Genomic DNA, 15,859 nt, shown 5'->3' with positions numbered 1-15,859 from the left:
GTGTAATTATATCACAAGCGTCAAAGTGCTGTCATCGATGATGTCAGTTAAAATGAACGATGTGGTATGACTTGAGGATATTTGCTGTCATAAAGTCTTGTGTTCTTCTAAAAGGATTGACTTTAGTTCAACACAGTAAGAGTCTGCAGCCGTGTTAGCAGCTCCTTAAAGCCTGATGGCAGGAACACAGAGGCTGCTGTTAGCTGTCTCTAGACTGTTTTTTTATTCTTATTCTTACACATTTATTCTTAACAGAAAAGGGTAAAGAGCATAGACTGTAAATATTAATGGATGAAGCCTGAGTGACGTCAGCAGTCTGTTCCTGCAGGGAGCTTTGGAGGCTCATCGGCAGCAGACGCCATGTTGGAAATGCTGTCTCAGTCTAACTTTCAGTCAACCAAACAACAGGCTGAGAGCTGGAGCTGAGACGGGTTTTAAGCCTCTTGACGAACCATTTCAACACGTCCACCTGTCAATCATGTCAGCTACACGCCTAACTATGGATAACACGTATCGATCAGAAAATCAAAACAGAGGCATTATAAAAAAACTCAACCCCCCGTACAATGTGTGCCAGTGATAAGAACTAATCAGACCTTTTCCGTTTTTAATATCAGGCTGTAAATGTTAATGTTAATTTGTGCTGTTAAAATAACTTTTTTTCATGTGGTGTGTGTAACTTCAGGTGTTCTTGGAGCCAGTCTCAAGCAGTCGCTTGACAGACTGCAGGATTTTGCTCTCCCGCATTGGTATAATTTTTCAAGACTTGGCGGTTGCATCCCATGCATGAAAGGCTGTCGTCTCCAAGGCTGACGGCCCAGTTCGAATCTGACCTGTGGATCCTGTCCCACTGTCCGATCAAGTAAAGGCAAAAAAATTAAAGAAAAAAAAAGAATTGTCATTAATACAGGCAGACAGCACAAAGGGGGAACGGGGAGAGAAAGAAAAAGAATGAGTGAACATATTTAACATGATGTTTCACTCTCATTTATGTCCAAGTTTTTTCTTTTTTTGTGTGCCATATTCAGGGGGGTTCTGGTGTCTTTTTAACAAGTTTCCAGGGTCATGCACATTAAAAAAATGACGCCAAAGTCGTGGACGAAGCAAAAGAGTCCGCTTTAAGATGCTTTAATGATAATATTTGCCTTTATATCAATGCTGTGTGTATTTGGACAGAATCCATTTATCAAGCAAAGAGCGGAGAAGAACATGCTGCCGAAGAGAAAGCATAATGCAGCTCACTCGGACGTGACCCTTTCAACCTGTGGTTTTCAACTGGTGGGTCGGGGGACAAAAAGTGGGTCGCAAAAACTGTTTCTCAATGGGTCACGAATGTGTGCCTGGAAAAAAAACTGAATCAGTCTATAAATGGATTTTGAACATTTTCATTTTGTCCCATTTCATTGCTCTGCGTCACATGTTTTTTACTGTCTGAGGGCAAAACTGCACAATCATTAAATAACTGATTGGTTGAAAAATATAAATTTGGGTCGCAATTTGTCATGAAACAGTTGGTGGTGGGTCCTGAGGCTACACCAGTTGAGAACCACTGCTTTAAATACACTGTCAGAGGGTCAGTCAGTACAAACACATGTTGTGTTAAACCCACAAAACAGAACTCTCTCTGATATTATGAAGAACAACACACAGAGACAGGTCACTCACCTAGCTGACCCATCAACCCAAAAAAAGAAGGTAAATCAGCCTTTTTTGACATTGTTCCTCAGGTCTCAAAAGGGAAAACGCTGATGATCTACCGACGTGTTTGGCTGTGCTCGGAGCCGTATCATTACAGATTACACAGCAGAAGAATCATGACAGCTGCTCCACAGAGGAATGCATCCAGTATGTGATGGAGCTGAAGAAGCAGAATGCTTGCCTGGTGTCTCCTCTCGCTCCGTCTGCCCATCGAAGACACGTCAAAACAAATCTGATCACACTCTGTAACCTTAGCTTAGCATAATGCTCTTACTTCAGGTAATTTACCCTCTCTGGTGTTCAAACCTGTTAAACACTCCTGAGAAAAGAGCTGACTGCAAGCACAATTTAAGACAGGGAATTGCACAAAGTTGCCTTTGTTATGCTAAGCTGCTCAAGCTGCAACAGCTCGCTTTCAGGGGATAATTTGTGTATTCTTATGCATATGAAACCTGCTCTTTTTGGGAACGTTGTCCTCAGAAAATTGCTCCTATTAAGCTCCCCTATACTTTACATTTTCCTCTCCTTTCTGTCACTTTCTTGTAGGAAAGTCACGACCTACTCACAAAGCAGGTCTTTGTCCAGAGTTCACTTAAACACGTTAATGCTGAAAATGAAGAATATTTACATTTCTTGAAGAGTTATTTTAAATGTTGTTGAACCTGGAACAGAGTTTGTAAGTCTATAAAGTCACTCAGCTCCGACTATAGGTCAACTTCCGACAGACTACAGGATTCACACGGTTTCATGTTAGAGAAAGGTTTCAGATCATTTTGTACCACTTTACTATCTAACTAAACCCTGAGCTCCAGCTCTCAGCCTGTCTTTAGGTTGACTGAAAGTTAGGGTGAGACAGGATTTCCAGCATGGAGACTGCCATTGATGGGACTCCAAAGCCACCTGCAGGAACAGACGGGTGACGTCACTCAGGCTTCATCCATTAATATTAACAGTCACACAGTACTATATTACCTGGGGACCTCATGTGATTTTGAAATTACCCCACCACGTCTGTGTTCCGTGCGGCACATTTGCATATAAGCGAAGTCTGTGTTTTAACATCAAATTTACTGACATTATCCCCCAGATATGATGTCAAGGATACAATTCTCAACCAGGAAAAAGGCAGAAAAAGGCGCGGAGAACACAAAAAACCTTTAAAAAAACTAAAAACAACCCCAAATCACAAGATGCCAATTCACACGGGACTAATATTATCACATAACCTCTGTGTTTGGCGAAATATGGTAGGTTGTTTCTTTGGTGTTGCCAACGAAACAACACAGCTTTATTTGAAAAACTGTAAACCACTGAAGGTGCTTTTTGCTTTGTTGTTCCCTTTTCATGTATTTCCTTGATAATCGTTTTTTAAAAATAAGTCAAATAGTAATCATGGACACCTCCAAATACCCCTAAGACTGAAACCAAGCGTATTATGTTGGAGTCTGAGGTGATAAATATTGAGCATCTGTTGTTAATATTCGTTTTTTCTTCTGCAAAATTAAAAAATCGGTTGCGAATCCAGAAATGTTTTAAATGGAAATACGATGCTACCCACAGGTCAAATCAAAGGGCTTTGAGGTTGCATCATTTTAAAAATCTTGAGGAGGTACATGTCAGGCTGCGTACGTCGGCTTCTCCGTGGGTACAGGACAACACAAACATACGGCATATTCGACTGTAGATTCTCAAGGAAGTATAGATCCTTTCTTGTGTTGTACTTACCCCCCAATTCACACATACTCTGTGCATGACGCGTTCCGTCAGTGCCACGCACTACGCCGTAGCTGGCTGCCACTCTTAGTCAATGATTGTGTTTCCACAGCAAGCGCTGCAGTCAGTCTCTGGAGCGTGCCATGTTCCGTCTATTTTCCCTTCAGGCACGAGTAACGCTAGACAGAACTTAACAACCTGGACAGGAAGCCAGACGAGGAAACGCACAGAACGTCTGGTCAATTTCAAAATAAAACACAATATATGGACTTGCGATCGTATTTTTCATCACTTTATCAACATAACATCAAAACAGGCAAACGAAGGAACAACAAATCGTCCTCAGCATGTTTGTTTCCTAAGATGTGTGTACAGCCACGTTGAAGAAAAGGATCCAGTGGGGCAGGGCGCACTCTGTCAGACGGAGAAAAACTGTGGCGTTGACGGGCCGCAGCGTGGACTATGTGGGAAATTTAGGTTACTCCTCAATAAACGTTGGTAGGGGTGTGAAGACTCTGAGACATCAGTCTCTGTATCTGTAATCGGATATAAAATCAGTCGAGGGTTATACGGGAGGTTTCCTGCTACAATGATAATAAAGGATGAGAACAGATGTAATCAAATTACAAATGAACATTAGATTAAATGAAGTCATAATAATTGTGGTAATGCAATTGTGCCTTGAAAGCATCAAATTGATTTACTATTGTCGTTTAAATAATTATGAAACATATTTCTACCTCCTCATATTGTAATTCAATCTGTTTCCCTCTTTCTCACTTTTTATTTTAATTTGAATCTAAAGTTTTGTGAACCTTACTGGACACACCCGGCTAAAGAAATCTGCCTTCTAGACACGAGGCTTTCACTGCTGAACTATTAATGAATTCTCCCCCAATACGAGACAGTGAGAGACGGATACACAACCGCTGTGCAGCCCGCTGTAGACAAGGTCCACAATATCTATCAAGTGACTTCTGTAATGTGGACTAAATAAAAGGAATCATCAACTAAACGTCTTTTTTTAAATGGACGAAATCAACACATAATGCTCAAAGTGAAGTTTCTTTCAGACTTTTAAAAAAAATTCTGGATACAAATGAGCAAAATGGATAAAAGGGTATTCAAATTCCTATTGGGATGCAGGGTCATTTCTAATATGTAAAATAAGAAAACAATGTAGTACAGGAGATGTGTTCATGTTTGAACTGGCTACAGGTTGATCAGAAGCTTTTCTTTAGTTTTCAGCCAACAGTGCTTGAAGATAAAGTCGTGGTTTAAATGAGCAGGGAAAGAGTAGTGGGAAAAGTGCCGCATCAGCCGATTCAGCCAGCGAACAAACTGCAGGCTGTGAGCTCAAATTGTCTCGTACTAATCTGTCCAAATGGACCCAGCCGAGAAAAAGGTTCCAGAGTTTGAACAAACCAAAGCTCGGGGCGAACTAACTGAGAAGATAACCAAACACCATTTGATACAGCCTTTCTCTCATTTACACTCTTTAGCTGTCAGCATTCCCACACGTCTGCATTACAACATGACAAAATAATCAAGTACCATGGGAACGGGGTAAGCCTGGGAGCCATCTGCAGCCGTACGGAGGGTGGGACGCAGTAAAGCTATTCTATTCTCTTCACCTCGTTCCGCTTCTAATAAGTCATCAAGTGGCGTCCTGCAGGCCTCCTGAGCTGTTAAGCTCTTGCTCAAACATGATCCTTGCCATGTTGGTGATTTGCAGGACAATTGGCTCACTAGGGATGTGAAAGGTCAGGCTGAGGTGCTTGTCCGGTCCCTAACGTGAAAGCTCATACACAAGCAGCCCTAATCCCCCCGACCTTGCTACTGCACGACTAGCTGGGAGAACAGAACTCCACTGCTCCACTCTTCAAGACAACTCCTGCTCGTTGACAAAGAGGAGCTGCAAACCAGCTTTTTGCCTGGTTGAACAGCTGAAGTCAATTCATTCATTAAAGTCAGATCAAGTCATTTTCATTGAACCAGTGAAGTGTATGTTCTGCCTTAAGTTTGGACGTTGAACATACTTATAATATGTAGAATTTTATGACAACGAATAGAATGAATTATACTTTGATAAATCGTCGGTGAATATATTCTCTTCCTCTGATCTGTTTGGCCCATTCTTCTTCACTGTGGTCAACGTGGAGTTTGGTTTTCAGAGTCTGGGGGGTAGTAGAAGAGAGAACTAATCAGGGGTCTCATTTATAAAAGAGTGCGTAGAGTCCATACTAAAAATGTATGTGCGCCAAAAACCCGGAAATGGAGTGCGCACAAAATGATTCAGATTTATAAAACCGTTTGTACGCACACCTGCACGCAATGCTCCCTTTATAAATCACGATCCACCTGGAAGTGAAATAAAAGATTAGTCCCATGTTCCGCCCTATACACGCCCACATTCAACCATAAACAGTCAATGCAAAGCAGTTTGTGAATGAAAATGCTATCAAACGAGGGGGCAGATCAAAGGTTTCCAGCGCTGGATCACGGCCAAACCCGGAAGTTTAGACAAAGAAACGAAACTTTCTGACCCAGAAACAGAAGAGTTTGTGAATGAAGTGAAGGATAAAATGGACATATCAGTAGTTTACTGCAGCAGGAGGATCACAAACTGAAGAAAAATCAGAAAATGACACCATGTCGCTGCTGCATTCACCCTGTCCTATGTGCCAAAACATCCAGCGTTCATCATTACGCACGAGTATATCTACAATGTTTACATGTTTACTGGACCCACACTGAATTCTTCATATCGTCAGAGTGCTCACGTCAGTCAGCAGTCTGCCTCACTCTATCATATTAGTCATCAAAAGTTTGATCAACGAACAAAAACATTTGATTGTTGGCCACATTTTTTCGTGGGAAACTCCGTCTGCTCTGTGACTAATTATGAGGATAGACCTAATGATCGTGTCAGAGATGCCCCGACTTAATGTCCACACTTGAACTATTTACAGAATAAATACGTGCAGCTTATGAAGACATGCTGAGTAACAAGAAGGTGAAATGTGTGAAGCCACCGCCATGTCTCTGTGTGTCTTGACGCAGGCATCTTTATTAAAACTAAAAACCACACTTGATGATAAATGCAAGAAACTGAAAGATATTAATGAAAACTGGTGGCTCTATGGTCTCTGTGTTAGTCTAATGTTTAACTCTACATCAGTGATTACATTAGTGTACAAGTCCGGTCCTCTGAGATCCGTCCGGGATAATGAAGGCGAGACGGCGCTGATGAAATATGTATGTTGCGGATTTATATTTTTTATTTTTATTTTTTATGTTTATATATTGTCATAATTAAAGTGACTTATTGGAAACGGCTCACTACATGCGCGATTATAGCCTAAATAAAATCATCGGTTTGAATGACTATAATGACGTGGATCTGTCAGTAAAGTTTGATATTTAGTTAAATAAATTGTGGAAGAGGCATCAATATGTATCTGCAGGCTTCAATTCACCACTTCGCCGTCTGTGTCGCCAATTTCCCATGCCTTCAAAATGTACGTACGCCTGGGTCAGAGTTTGCTTACCGGTATGCACATTTTACCATCAGGTTTGTTTTTATAGATCACAGACTTTGCGTGGGAAAAGGCGTACGCCAGTTTCAGACCCCGTTTTGTGTGTACGCAACAGTTATAAATGAGACCCCTGAGCTTTTTTTTTTTTTTTTTTTTTTTTTACCAGGCTTTAAACATGTTTAGAATATATCTTGTAAAAATGGCTTCATTGAATGTGGTGTTTATGTGACTTCCTTTTTCAACACTGGAAGTTGATGCTTGGTAGAAATCCACTGAGGGCTTTTCTCAAACCTCATTTAAAGAGATAAAGTTTAATTAAGATAAAGTAAAAATTATAACAATAAACAGTAAAATTTCAACTATCATAAATATTATCTACCCAATTTAAAATACAAACATTGACAAGAAAAAAAGGGCAAAACAGCAACATAACAACAGGACTATTTGACTCCACAGTATCTAATCGAGTACTGTCCTCGAGGTGTATGATACAAGTACAGGTTATTGATTTGTCTTGTTGAATAAAAGTTAACTTGAGAATTACAAATGAGAAATGTTTCAAAGCTTTCTCATGTATTTCACTTTTAAAATAAATGTACACATTTGAAGATTATAAATGTCGTTCCTCATTGTTTCTGAGCGGACTATCTGCTGAATATAACATCCATTGTCCGATGTGTCCTTATGCAAGACACTTATCCCCAAATTACTCCCAGTGCAAATCCATTCACCATGTATGTTAATCCACAAATGGTGCCGGAAATGTATGACAAATAAGACAAAGCATTTTGTAACGGTATAACGGTAATGTGTTGTCGGACAGTGAAATGATCTTGACTCATTGAAAATGACTGCTGGATTACAAATTTAAATCATCATACATTTCTGAGGGATAATCTACCACGGAGAACGCACTGCTGAAACCAAACGCAGGGTTCCAATATTTCCTTTTCTTTAAATGTGGTATAATTGTTCAGTGATTAAATCTTTTGGAGTGCTCTTTTGATTGAAAAGCCGCTAACTGATAGTTGCCTTTTTTGTTTTTCAAAAAGTCAATATGTGCGGCAACACCAGGCTATTTAAAGGGGCCGGGCCTTAAAATTGGGATTTTTGCGTTTCCATTCACAAAGTACAGATAACATACTTATTACCGTACATATAATTGAGACTTTAATTAACACATTCTCGATCATTGATCCAACCACACTGGTCCAGATTAAAATCTCTGTATTGTTTGAGATGGATAACCACACATTTCAAACCAGATATTTAAGTTTCCAATGATTTGTGTTTTCCATGACTTTTCTTCAACAGTCTTCAACATTAGTTCAAAGGTGCAGCTGTGAATATACTCACATTAGCCTCTGCTGTTCTGTTTTTTCCCGCAGATGTTGGCCCCCTCTATCACAAAATGTCATGCCATGTCAATATTGTACATGGACCCAAATATTTAAAAATGTGTGTGTTGACCAGGTCTAATTTTAAAATTAAATATTACAATTGGAAGTAATTGTTTTCATATCAAATAAAAGCCTTTAAGAATATTTTTGTATCTATGTGAGTATATACAGAAAAGCCAGAAAAATGGCATAAGGATTGACATAAGTAGCTTTTTGTTTATTAACTGTTATACTGTATTATTTTTCTTTGAAATAAGTCAAATAAGAGTTTAAAAAATCACTATACTATCCTGTAACTGGATATTTTTGAACAGCATTCTTTCTGATTGATGACGAGAAACAGTTGTATTTCTTTAACAATTGAGACATTCAATGATACAGCAAAAACATGGCATAGTTTACTTTTACAATATCTTTATTTAATATTATTATTATTAGTTTTATTTTTTTTGCAAAAAAAATAATACTAATAATTTAATGAACAGGTTGTCAGTCGATCACAGTCAACCCTGTTTGTTGCTCTCATTTTAATTAACAATATGGACAGTTTAGAGTCACCAATTAACCTAATGGCATGTCTTTGGACAGTGGGACAAACCGGGGCACCCAGAGAAAACCCACTCATGTACGGGGAGATCATGCAAACTCCACACAGAAAAAGGACCCTGTCCAACTCAGGACTTAAACCAGGAACCTCTTTACTGTGAGGTGACAGTGCTAATCACTGCACCACCGTGAAGACCCGACTGTAGATCAAACGGCCGTTCCACACATTGATGGTATCTTGTCGGTCTTGTGGAAGTAGGATTGGAAAGTGTCTGTAATCAGTTTGCCAACTACTCTGAACCAGCTGACATTCTCGGTTTTAGTCCCAGGCTGGATCTGAACATCTTCAGAGTCTGCAGCCAGGGTTACATTTCCTCTCTGAAGCCCCCTGTGTGGGGTCATGAGGAAGTAGGATTGGAAGGTCTTTCTAATCCTTTCAATGATTCCACGGAACCAGCCGACGTTCTCTGATTCTGCAGCGTGGGATGTGTTTCCTCTCTGGACCCTGTAGATGGCCTCTTCAATATCCGGTATATCAATGCGGACCTCAGGACAGGAGGGCTGCTGATGGGTTGCAGGGACGGCCTCTTCAATGTTCGTTACATCGTTGCAAACGTCAGCACTGGAGTTCTGAGGGAGGCTGCCCGTCAGGAACGGATGCTGCAGGACCTCCTGGGGTTTGATCCGCTGGTCTTGGTCCAGATGCATCATCCTTTTGATCAGGTCCACCAACAGACCGTGATCACTGTTGTGTCCTCTGTTTACTTCCATCAGCTCCTCAAGATCATCCAGACTATTTAGCAAGAAATATCTTGTGTCTTCTGGTTGGTACCCCGTCTCACACTGGAACTGAAACGGTGTCTTAAATCTCCAGTGTTGTGGGCCATCACATTGTGGATTAAAATAATGGCACGTGGCATTTCCTTGCTCCAGCACATGGTCTGGAAGCTGACCCTGAGTTGCTATGATGAAGCTCAGCACATCATAGTCCATGTTGCCGGGGTAGAGAGGGTATCCGACAGCTAGTTCTGCAGCTGTCAGGCCCAGAGACCACATGTCGATGGCCCCATTAAACTCGCTGTACAGACACACCTCTGGTGCGCGGTACCAGGTGGTCTGCACACACATTCCAGGCTGACAATCAGATACACGACTCGCCAGGCCGAAATCGATCAGCTTCACTCTGAGCGGCTTCTGGTGGCGGTCCACAACCATGACGTTGTGCGGTTTTAGGTCTGCATGCACAATGCCAATGGAGCTCAGATGGGAAAGGGCTATGGACAGCTGATATAGCACCTCTTTCACCTCTGTTATCGGGAGAGTATTTTCCGGTCTGTCCTCCATGTAGTGATACAGACTTAAATCCAGCAGCTCAAAGTTCAGGCAGATGTTCATGTTAAAGAAGAAATAGCCGTTCCATTGCACAATGTTGCATGTCTCTGGATCGAGACAATGCAGCTGCTTCAGGATGTCAATTTCTTGTCTTGCCTGGTGATAAATTTCGGGGTCGTTTTTATTGACCTTGATGGCCACAAACTTGTTAGTTATGGTGTTGCGACACTTAGCAACAACACCAAAACTGCCCTCCCCGAGGAAGGCCTCCACCTTGTAGAAGTGTCCGAGAGAGCTCCCTTTGGTTAACTGAAGCTCTGATAAACCCGTCGTGGTCATGTTGTCAGATGCTTTGTTAATCTGTTTTCAGTATTTTTCAAAATGATCAAGGAGATGGTTTGTAGCAGGTACTGTACTTACTGTCAGGTTGAAGATCCGAGGTGAAACAATACAATATCGTCTGTAGAATGACCTCTATATGTAGACTCTGCTAAAGAGTTCTGTGACATCACTGGGTTTTGTGGCTTTGATCTCTGCAGCTATGACATCACTGGATTCCATTTTTGAAAATAAACATTCTAATTTGTGTGTGTGTGTGTGTGTATTGAATTGTTGCCATGCAGAGGAGCTGCATTTTAGAAAAAAAAACATCTATGGCATTTAAAAAAAACTTTATTGAGCATTTTAGTCTGTGGAAAAACAATAGGATCAACGGCCGAGGATACACAGCTGACTTTGCGGAAGTGTTTTTACTGATAGACCCGCCCCCTTATTGAATATCACTCATTGATTTGACGCTGCAGCAGATCAGACTTCAATGAAATTTATCAACATCAGCGGCGTTAAATAACAGAGAAATGACAGACATTAAAAAGACACTTAAACAGATTATAAACATCTGTCAGTTTGTAAAGAGTCGGTCTGTGATGTGCTGGGATTAAAAAAAGGGTTTGACATGAAGAGTAACAACGAAATATCATACATTTTATAAAAATCCATATAGGCTAATGGAGTAGGCCGACAGGCCGATCACTCCCGACATTTGACAAGTCTTTTGATTCACTGTCAAACAAAAAGTCTGTTAGTATGAAGTGTTAAAATCAAATGATCATAAACGAGTCCTTCATAATCGTTTTCTTTTCATGATCACTCAGACTGTTTGTTTTAATTTATTATAATGAGAATGACAGTCTGATGCAGAGGGAGTCTGTCAGAAACACTTTTTACATTCAGTTATTTACATTCGTAGAGTTTCAGATAAGATTGATCATTAATGATCTTCATGTTTGGAAAGTGTCACTTTTTTTCTCTATGATTCAGAACCTAATAAATAATTGTCAGTATTCCTGAGACATAAGTATCTGTGTTTATAACATACAGCATTCATTATTGAATTATTAATTAAAACAAATACTAATAATAAATAAAAAATTCAATATAAAATCTTTTTGTCAGTAGAAATTGTCCTTTTGGTTTGAAGCAGACTGCAGATTGTTCTTCAGGTGTTTGTTATCAGGTAAAATAAACAGATTAAACACTGTTACTGTGTGTATTTTACTAGAAATAGGCTAAGTGTGTATTTGTGCAGAAATAAACGACCGTTAAAGCCAACAGACAGCTGAGTGTGATCAGCTGATATTGTCATCACAAACGGACGTCGCTTCATGTGATGCTGTAGAGGAAAGGACATCTCTTCAAATATATCTCCTCATTTCATCTCTCCTCTGCTTTGTGTCCTTGCATCTCTAGTGGGAGGGACTAAGACGCAAGTGGAGGACACTTGGATGCAATTAAGGGAACTGGGATGTACCCCTGGTGCGGACCAAATCTGGAAGTTGGTCTGGTAGCTGGAGAGGTGCCAGTTCACTTCCTGAGCACTGCTGTGGTGCCCTTTAGCAATGCACCAAACCCCTTTCACTACCAGCTTAGTGCCCTGTCAATCTGACATCTCTCCATTACTGTATGTCCATATGATCCTCTTTGTGCATGTGTGTGTAGCATGTCTCAATAACCGTGTAAAATTGAATTCCCCCCATGGGATTAATGAAGTATATTGTCGTCTAAAGCCAGAAAATTGGCTTGTTAACTAATTTGAAATGACATAAGTAGCAATGCCTACATAACCGACTTTATGACCTTCTTCTTCCCAGTATTGGGATGAATTATATGTCTTTATTTAGACTCTGTACATATACATCTAATCTTACATGGTGACGCAAAATAGCCCTCATCCATTAGTAAAGTCAATCGAATGAAATGAGTGCAGCAGGGGAACTAATAGTTGGCCAATCAGCATCAAAGTATAACATTATAGCAATGTTGTAAACAAAAGATAAATATTCTTTATAAAGATAAAGCGGGGTACACAGTGCAAGATAATGAGGTCTATTTTGGGCCCGATTTCCCCCCTTGTGACCAAAATCTGCAAAGGCCTGACTGTCTGCTGTTCTAAAGATGATCTTGCAAGATGTTCCTGTGGTGTGAGGAGTGATTTTAACCTCAAAATAAGCAGAGATTTTGGGTTCATGACAAACTGAAAAAAAGGAAACAGTATGGTAAATACCATCATCTCTTTAGCGAGTTGTGTCTGGATGACGAGTGCTTCCAGTCCTACTACTTGTGGGCGGCAGTAGCTCAGTCTGTAGGGACTTGGGTTGGGAACCAGAGGGTCACCAGTTCAAGTCCCAGTGCGGACCAAATATGGAAGTTGGTCTGGCAGCTGGAGAGGTGCAAGATCACCTCCTGAGCACCACCAAGGTGCCCTTGAGCAAGGCACCAAACCATCAGCTCAGAAGCGCCCGCTGTGGGCCACTCCATCACTCTGGCTTCTCTCCATTCGTGTTAGATCCTGTTTCTGCATGTGTGTGTATATTTCAGCCTATGTGTGTGTTCATGACTTACAGAGTGTAAAAACTGAAATTTCCCCTTGCAAGGATCAATAAAAGTAAATCTTAAATCTTACTTTCAGTTGGGCAGGTGTCAGTTTGATGCGTAAGCCCTTCTGTTTGAGTTGGAATAATTGGATGATTTTGAATTATAAAGCTCCTCGTAGTTGAAGACCGCTAATATCAATTGTTCGTCTGTGTTTGCCATTTTGGTTTGTCATTCTTCTTCTTCTTTGTGGGAGAGCAAGTGGTAGAGTAGTAAGGCCCGCCTCTTTATTGATTTGATTGGCTGCCTGTGCCAAGAGTGATATTTTAACTTTAAAGCACGTCTAAAAACCGCTAGAAGAATGTGGTACGAAAAAGGATACCATATGAAAATAATGGTTGTCTCGGTGTGATCAGGGCCCCCCTTTAACACCTAAAGCCTGGCTCATACTGCAGGATAATCGGGCCGATTTGAGCTCCGATTCTTCCTTCCTGACAATCTCAGGGTCACTCCCGACTCAAAGGTGCTCGGACCTGATTATCTGTTCAGATTATCTTGTAGTGTGAGTGGTACAAAGATCCAATCTTAAAGTCCCCGATCTGCCCGGCAATGATCAAGTACTCCCCGATTTATTTCAAACATGTTTGATATTTAGAATTTAAACTCTTGACGATTACGTCATGAAAGGGTCCGGCAGAAGTTGTGTGTGACTAGAATATAATCACGAGAGACAAGGGAGGAATGTAGTCATGGCGACCAGCGGCAGGACGCAACCCGAGGTTTTATTTATTTATTTATTTTTTTTTTCGGTACAGATCATCAGTGCAACACTTTTCTGAAACTTGTATCTATATATCTACTATTGTATCAATGTTCCTATATCTACAACAACTTCCACTTCCTTCTCTTTCACTAACCGCCGTCCGTTGGAGTTTTCAAATGAAACTTTATTTACAATTGTCAACGCTCCGTCCCGATTTCACCCGTACAGTGTGAGCTCTCCGGCCGTGTCCGACAATCGGGTCAAACCGGGCGTCGTAAACAATTCAGTCGTAAAGTGTGAGCTGATATGCCACCCTGACTTTTATACAATCGGGGGAAAATCGCACAGTGTGAGCCAGGCTTAAGCCGCAAAATGTCCGCCTGGACCTTTTTTCTTATTTTGACTATAGAAAGGTTTACATTCAAAGGCCTTGGTACTGCCAGTGACAGTTCCTTTCTGACACAGGCCCACATCACAGTCCTCACGCTTCCAGGCAGTGCTCCTCTTGCAGAGTTTGCAGCGCCGTCGCCCCATGCTGGCTCTCTGACCTTTGGTCTGGTCGCTGCTTGTGGGGACAGGTAGGTGTTTACTACCAGGGGTCATCTGCGGGCATCTTTTTAATTCAACTCCAAGGAGGTGAGCTCCTACTGGAAACGCTGAGGGGTCTTAGGTCTCTCCTGCTGCAGGCTGGCACAGCGAGCCTTGGGGATGACAAAGGAGTTTGTCACGACGATGTCAACCAGATGCTGGAAAACAGTGGTTGGCCATCTCCTGGTTTTCCGGTGGACTGAATTTGTCCCAATAATCTGGTCCGAGGTGTCCATTCCCCCCATGTACTTGTTGTACTCTGTACCAGTGGTGGGTCTGGGGACAGAGATCTTTTGTTGTGGCCCGTCACCTGTCTTCTGCCAGCGCTGCACGGTGTCCCCACTGTACACTGGGTGGATGGTGCAGCACAATGAGACTTCTCTAGTGTCCATCCACTTCACAAATAGAAGGTCCCCGTCCCTTATCCACCTGATACTGCCTCGTGGGAATCTTTTGGTGAGGGCATTTTCTTGGGTGGTGGGGACATCAACTCTTCCTTGCCTGTAGAAGAAGAAGATGATTACTTTATTGTCATTTCATAGTACTTTCGTACACTGAAACAAAATGTATTCTCTGCATTTGACCCATCCTATATATCAGTGATTCTTAACCATGGGGCCGCGGCCCAAGCGCCACCTAGAGGGCCACAAAAAACTTTCCGTTTTGCACCTGTGGGCCGCGGGGGCCGCGGCACCGCACCGCAAACCGCAGGTTATCCATCAGATGCTCAGTTACAATACCGCTTCCCACCACTTGGTGGCGGTAATGCGCCAGTCAGTTGTTTAACAAGCTCCAATAAGCAGAAGAAGACACTCGGTGAGCCGTTAGCCTGTAGTGAAGTCAGAAAGTGATGGAGAAGTTTTTGAAAAGAAAAAATGAAGAGGAAAGTGGTGCCAAACCCCCCACAAAGGCAAAAATATTGCGCAGGTACAATCCGGACTTTATAAAGTACGGATTTGTGAACGGAGGTACCGAGGCAACTCCAAGAGCTCAGTGTGTTGAGTGTGGACTTGCGCTATCAAACGAAGCACTAAAGCCTTCAAAATTAAAGCGGCATCTTGAAACCAAACATCCAACGCTTGTGGGAAAGCCGGTGGAATTTTTCAAGAGAAAAGAAAATGGACTTCAGATGCAGAAAATGTCTGTCGTGTCACTGACAGGTAATTCTAAATGTGCTTTGAAAGCCAGCTACCTCGTAGCCAGACGTGTGGCACAGAGTAAGAAAGCGTTCACCATAGCGAAGGAATTGGTTCTGCCTGCCGCTGTGGATATGTGCCATGAGATGCTCGGAGAGGCTGCTGCAAAGAAGCTGCTGACCATCCCACTCTCAAACGACACTGTGAGTCACCGTATCGCGGACATGGCCTCAGATATCAGACATCAGCTTCTGGAAAGAATACAAAGTAGCC

Source organism: Labrus mixtus, chromosome 12 (assembly GCF_963584025.1).
Source record: "Labrus mixtus chromosome 12, fLabMix1.1, whole genome shotgun sequence".
NCBI lineage: Eukaryota > Metazoa > Chordata > Actinopteri > Labriformes > Labridae > Labrus > Labrus mixtus.
This window is presented reverse-complemented; position numbering follows the sequence as displayed.